General features: G+C 39.8%; 1 long non-coding RNA gene across 1 annotated transcript in view; it reads left to right on the top strand.

Annotated features, from left to right (window-relative positions):
• The first annotated feature begins 3,548 nt into the window (after positions 1-3,548).
• Positions 3,549-6,810, top strand: part of LOC110368789 — a 41,036-nt gene continuing 37,774 nt past the window's right edge. Inside the window, exons 1-2 of the long non-coding RNA XR_002428406.2 lie at positions 3,549-3,717; positions 4,127-4,185. This is a non-coding gene — a long non-coding RNA (uncharacterized LOC110368789). The remainder of the gene's footprint in view (positions 3,718-4,126; positions 4,186-6,810) is intronic.

Here is a 6,810-nt window from a genome sequence, read left to right as displayed (position 1 = left end):
TCTGCGCTTGGCTGCTTAGCAGGCATGCTGCTCGTAGCTTGCTAAATGTACTTTTGAAACGGCATCCCTTCATTAGGAGCGATGGGTAACGCGGTTTTTGCCTCCCCACCATGGTATGCTGTGATTTCAGCAACCAGAAATGCATCAAAACGGCCAAATGTTTCCTTTGCTGGGGAGACCTCCGTCATCCCAGTTCAAGGACTTTAAGCTGGAGGAATGGTTGGACTGAAACTTCAGTGTTCTTTTTTTCTTTTTTAATTCAAACTGCAACTTTTTAAAACCTTTTTAAAAGGGTATCTGGCCCATGCCTGTTTTACATACGAACGCTCTCACCAGCATTAGTGCAGCAACAGTTTCATAACTCCTAGCTTACACTTTGAAACCTTGACTCAAGTTGTTTACGCGCACATTTACTGCATTCCGACATTAATGCATGAACTGAATATCTGAAAATTGGGTCAAATATAAGCGTCATCTGGACTCGCGTCTCTTTACCTTCCCCAAACGAAACAAAAACAGTTGTCGTGCATGCAAGAACCGAAGGGGAAAATCGCACATTCAAAATGTTTGCTGTGACAAAATAAATCTCTGAAGGTTTTGGTTTTTCCTTTCATTGATTGTAGAAACTAGAATTTAAGCATTTGTCTGCACAAACTGAAAACTTTTTGTGCATAAAAACAAATTCTAGTCCTGCACAGTAACTTGATGTTGATATAACACAAGTCATGGAGAACTGTTTATACTTTTTTTTTTTTCTTCCTCCTTTTAAATTGAATGCAGGTTACTCATAACCTGAAACCAATCATGTTAGATCTCTGTTTTGTGTCTTTTCCAGCTTTCTTGTATTCTGCTGGCCTAGCCAATGTCTTACAAGCTGAAACTAAAATGTATTTACTCTTATTTTACAGATGACACAAGTGTTAGTTCTATGCATTGACCTAAAAGTGTTCGGACTGTATGCCCAGGAAATATTCTTAATGGCTATACTTTTTATGTGCGTAATGCCAGGATCCAGCGAGAGCCTTTGCGTTAGATTGTACTGTCAGACCAACCGGCTGTTCTCGCTCGTAGAGGCACGCTGGAACCCAACGCGGTTGTGAAGGACACTTTAACACATTCTGACATCCGCATTCCTACATACAGATCATATTGTATTTTCTTCTTATTGTGATGACAATTGTGTATTCCAAAATGAGCCTCTTTCCAGGCAAATGCCTACGAAAGAGGCTTTTTGGATAAAGTGAAGTTCCTCCAAGTCACTAGTGATGTTGTATATTGTTATATAGTTGTTACTTTTTATTTTTCCATACATGTTCTTCCCTCTGCTTGCTATGAACGGACAAAATCCATTAGAACGCAGCCTGTTTAGAATTGATGTTCTTCACACAATGATCTCCATAGGCTTTCCAACTATCCAACATTTACGACTTCTTACAGTGTACACTAATAAAGCTGTTTTACTTCAACTGATCATTTTCTGTTTTTGTTTTTCTTACGATTTTGACAATTTCAAGTCTAAGGACTTAAAAACAAGTCTCCATGTTTTTTTTGGGGTTTTTTTTATACGGCTGTTATTTTTTTTTTCCTCCCTATGCATGCTTTTAATAAACTTCTCACCCACAATACATTTCAGCCACATATCGACACCCTGCACACATTTCAAGGCAATTTGCCAGCAATCAAAAAAGCAAAGAAGTTTGTAATGAAAACCAGGGGAGATGGAAACATTTATTTATTTATTGAAAATGTTTAAGTTATAAAAACAATAGGCATGTTCCATCTTGTAAGCCCCCGATGATGTTTCACCCAGTACTATCCCCAGACGAGCAGACTGCTGTGCCAGCCTCTACCTGCTAACCAACATACATCTACCTACAGCACAGTCATCACAGTTGTAATCGTGCTAGTAAGTAAACACTAGAGGGAAGACGTAAAGAGGCGTTCAAATCGAACACAAATGTGGCAGCCTGTAAGATTTATCATATCCCTAAGCTCGGGTGCACATAGGAGCCATGCGACACTGAGCAAAAACGCAAAACGTGCAATTTTGATGAGTAGAGCGAAGCCAGAGCGTCACGAAACCTGCAAAGGATACAAAGCGGCAGTTGTTGGAATAAAAAAAAAGCTGAACTTTTGTGTCTTTTTGCGCTGCAACAACCTATCAGGAACTAGATGTGGCTGTGACGTGGGGTGAAGGACTGCGGCGGAGACGAAGCTGATTTCATTCAATGTGGAAGACAAGCTGATGGTGGCGGTCGGCCTGAGTTGTGCAAAAAAGTGAGTGAGTAGGCTAGAGTGGCAAGAAAGTGAAAGCGTCACTAGGTACGGACATTGTACTGCTACATTACTGGTTTATCGCCTGCTGTGGAGTTGCTGTGTGAGAACTGCCAGCGATAACGTCACCTGAGTGGCAGCACGCAAAAGTGCCGACGTTCGCTTACAATGTGAATTTACCTTTAGAAGAGATGGCGGCAAACATTTAAGGACCAGCGCATCCTCAGGTACTCTGCTCAATCCCTTGTACACAGGTTCCACTGTTGTCTCCAGTCAATACAAAGTCTTAGATTTCATGCTGATACTATAAATGTCATGTGCAAAGGAGACAACCTTTTAATAACCACTGATTTAGTAAATTTAGCCTACTTGTGTCTGTCTACAGCTGACCTGTGAAGGCCTCAAGTAACCTTGCCTGCAAGATTAATTCTCGGTATTTGTGCGTTCACAAACACACGACAATCCGTCTCGTACCGCTCCGGCTTCAACCGTTTGTGTCCGTACTGGTGAACGAAGGGCATCATGTAGACCCAGGAACAGAGATGAGGTGGGATAGAACTTGAAAGAAGAGCTCTTCTATAAAGTAATCTAAGCTTTGAGCATCTCCCAGTAAACTGTGTGGTGTTGAATCAATCATCTGAGAGTTCTGCAATACGACAAACCCATGGAGACACGGCAGTCTGCCGTAACTCTGGGGGAGCTGCAGAGATCCACAGCTCCATGTGCAGACTGCTGAAGCAACTATCAATCATGGAATGGGTCTTTTATGGGAAAGCGATAAGAGGAGAGTCATTGTGAAAAGAAAGTCCTCAGAAATGTCCAGGGGACTGACGAAGGAAGCTACATGTGGTGGAAACTACCAGCTGCACGTCACCCTGAACACATCTCCAATAATAAAAATAAAATAAAAAAACCTGTGGAGATGAATTTGCGCACAACATGGAAGCTGGAGCTGTTCACCTTCCAGCAAGATGTCAACAATCATAGTTGCAATAGAATAATTTGTCAAGTACTTTCTTTTGTCAGGCTGGCTGGTATTTATGTATGGAGGGACTTGGAAAACATTCCCCTTGTTTTATCTTACGACACGTTAAACAACCCAAATTATTGCTGTTCATTTTTTTACTGTGTAACTTTACAAACGGAACCCCATCACTTGCTTTGAAATCACGCTTAATCGGGACCCAAGGTAGCAAGTTTCTCACCTGAAAGACGATAACCAAAAAGTGTCAAATATCTGTCGTGACGTGGACCAGCCATCGCGAGAGCGTATTAATTGGGTCAAACAGGATGTGTTAGATGTGAAGTTCTCGCTGGTTTTAAGCCAAATTTGTAATGACTAAAGTTGCGGAAAACTATAAATGAATCGGCCAACATTAACTGGAAGTGTGCAAGACTTTATATCCTCCACTTGTTGAGGCTCCATACCGCTGATTTGAAGAGGTAAGCCTAAAACGGCATTGTGGCCGCCATAATTCCACAAATAATTTCAAGAGCATTCTAATTTACACAGTTTTTTTGGACTACTCGGAATTAAACTAAGCCAGAAATGCAGATGGAGGATTTTAGTACTTTATACAGTTGTATAGTTTTTTAAAAATATATATCTTTTAATCATTTTTTTTTGTCAATAGTCTACGTTTTGCCGGAAGAGGGCGCCAGAAGCACACAAATAATTCTCAAGCTGAGGCTGAGCACAATTTGACTTTTCATACTCTCAGATCTTCCTGCTACGTGATGATTGTCTGGTTTTGAGACGCTCAAACTGGCCTAAGAAAAGAGCTGCGCATGGTTTAGCTCAATTCAGATTATTCCTGCTTCATCATGTTTGCTTTTATTTTCTCAATTGAAGGTAAGCTACAAATAAGACGCAGAAGAACATAGACTCCCGGCCCTGAAGCACAGTGCGTAGTAAGTAGCATAAAATCAAATTTGAAATATTTATCAGTTTAAGATCAATGTGATGTGAGTTTTATTATTAAAAAGAAGTATTTAGATATGATATTGGTACAGAATTTTCTTAAAGTGGATTTGCAAAACATGTCAAGAGCATCAAACAATTTAATTTAATTTAAAGTTTGAAGGCATCACTGTCAAGTCTTTGGGTGTCTGCTTTTATGCGATTATCCAGCAATTGCTAGCAGATTGTCATAATGATACACATGTTTTAAATGTATTGAAATGATCTATTTCTGCTTACACTTTTTTGTTTGGTTTTGTTGATAGATTACCATGATTTTATGTATTTATTCATTTTTAATGCACCGGAGTGAGCACTCTTTCAACTTGATCCACTCCATTACCAGAGCATCATCGGGCTTTTGTTGATCCTCGCCCTCCTTTCATATGGTTCGGCCTTGGATTTCCTCCAGTCCCCTGAGTCCTATTACCATGTAGAGCAGTGAGGATTTCCCAAACAAATTAATACCAAATCCTGAGTGTACCTAAACTTTCTGGAAGAGTAATATAGACTGGTAATGGCAGCAGCCATCCTGCGGTTGTTGCTGCTAATGTTTTAGAACTGATTTCAATTAGTTTTTTTTTTTTTTGTAAAAACAATTCAGTTAGTGCTTGTAATTGTAGCAGCCTTTTAAAGGACTAAATATTTATCAGATGAACCATAAGCATGACCTTTCATAGAGCTGCTATAAATGTTAAGTTGTTCCTCATAACTTTTAGTCATTTGGTTATTGAGGCTGGCGAATTACAGTAAACGACACGCTGAGTATAACTGTGAATTCAAACTTCATAGGCTTCTTATTTTATAGTATAGCAATGTGATTTTAACTTCGCAGCATTTAGAGCTTTTTCACATTTTTTCATGTTTCAGGATCGAGGCTAAGTGTATTTTAGGAAAATGTTGAACCAAAGACCACCACTAAGTGTTGCATAATTGTAGAGTGGAAAGAAAAGGATGCATAAAATTTCCAAACTTGGCTTAAAAAGTAAAAAAAAAAAATGTGTCACGCATAAATATTCCTGCCCTTATACAATTACAGTGACTGTCTTGTCGGGTATGTCTCTACGAGTTTCAACCATCTTGACGTTTTATTTAGTTTATCCTCAGTCAGATGGAGAGATGGCATCAGTGAAGATCAATTTTCAAGTCTTGCCATAAACTCTCATTTGGATTTACTTCTGGACTTTGGACCATTCTAACATGTACATATGTTTTGTGTTAAACCATTGCAGCATTGGAAATAGGCTTAGGGCCATTGTCGTAGTACAAGATGAACCTTCTCCCCAATCTTTTAAGTCTGTATTTAGCTCCATACATCTTTTGATCGGCTGATCTCTCTGTCACCGTGGACATGGTTTGTTCTGGCCTGTGGCCTTTCTGGTGTTTTCTTAGGTCTTCATGATGCTTTTTGTTCACCAATGTTCTCCATTGAACTTTTGAGGCCTTCTCAAAAACAGCTGGAATTTGTACTGAGATTAATCTATGCAGAGGTGGGCGTTATTTACTAATGTGACTTGTGAAGACGATTGGTTTTGGGGTATCAGAATAAAAGGTGTGGAAACAAATGCATGCCACACTTTTTCTGATTTAGCTTTTGTTTAAAAGCTCACCATTCTGCACTAGTTTCTTGATGGTCTATCACATAAAACAAACATTTTTCGGATTGTTTGTTTGTTGTTTGGATAAGATGTTAAAAAAAAAAAGAATATTTTTGCAAAACACTATTTTATATTTATGTATTGCTGGAGGCCAATTTCATGCAGTTCATTATTTTAAAAAATCCACAAATAGGGAACTTACATTTGCTTGTTGTCTACCATCTTCCCTTCTTGCGGACACTGCAACGCAGGACATATAACCCGTGTGCTGATCCCAGGCTGTCATCTATCATTAACATGACTTTTTGTGTCTGATGTCTCTTGCTGGCATTTTGTTGGCTTTTTTTTTTTTTTTACATTTTACTAACTCTACCTCTTAGTTTGAAATCTTAAATAGGGCAGCTGAATATATAAGTGAATGTGTTATATGTCTCCTGCCAGTGGGTTGTGCCTTGTTGTTTATAGATGTGTGTATTGAGCTTGCCGTTATGTCCCAGAGAAATCTTTATGGCCACAAGAACTGAAGAAGGGTATAAGTTATGTAAACTAATTAAGACTGGCTCCTAACCTATTGCTGACCCGGGGGGTATAACAATGCGCCATGTAAAAGCTTTTGTAGTTGAGGCCTCTTGGTCACACTAGAGTGTTGGATGTCCTGTGTGTGCGTGTGTTTTGGCTGACTGGTGGTGCGGGGCACCCTTGATCCAGTAACTGGAGCACAAGGAGACAAGAAACGAGAGAGCAAAGAGAAAAGGACAGCGAGAAAGCAAAGGAGAATAGAGAAGGGGTGTAAGAAAGAAAGTGGCTCTTCTGTGAAAGAAAGTAAGAGAAGTAGAAGGCTGGCCCATGTAATTAGGTTTAAATGAGTTTTCCACTGACTCAGTGGGTCATGGTAGCGCCGGGACAAAGACGGACTGAAGGTCACGCAGTCATCGAGTCGCATCGAGCACGACTTGGTCAGAGGAACGTGAGGCCACG

Source organism: Fundulus heteroclitus, chromosome 8 (genome assembly GCF_011125445.2).
Source record: "Fundulus heteroclitus isolate FHET01 chromosome 8, MU-UCD_Fhet_4.1, whole genome shotgun sequence".
Taxonomy (NCBI): Eukaryota; Metazoa; Chordata; class Actinopteri; order Cyprinodontiformes; family Fundulidae; genus Fundulus; species Fundulus heteroclitus.
This window is presented reverse-complemented; position numbering and strand designations above follow the sequence as displayed.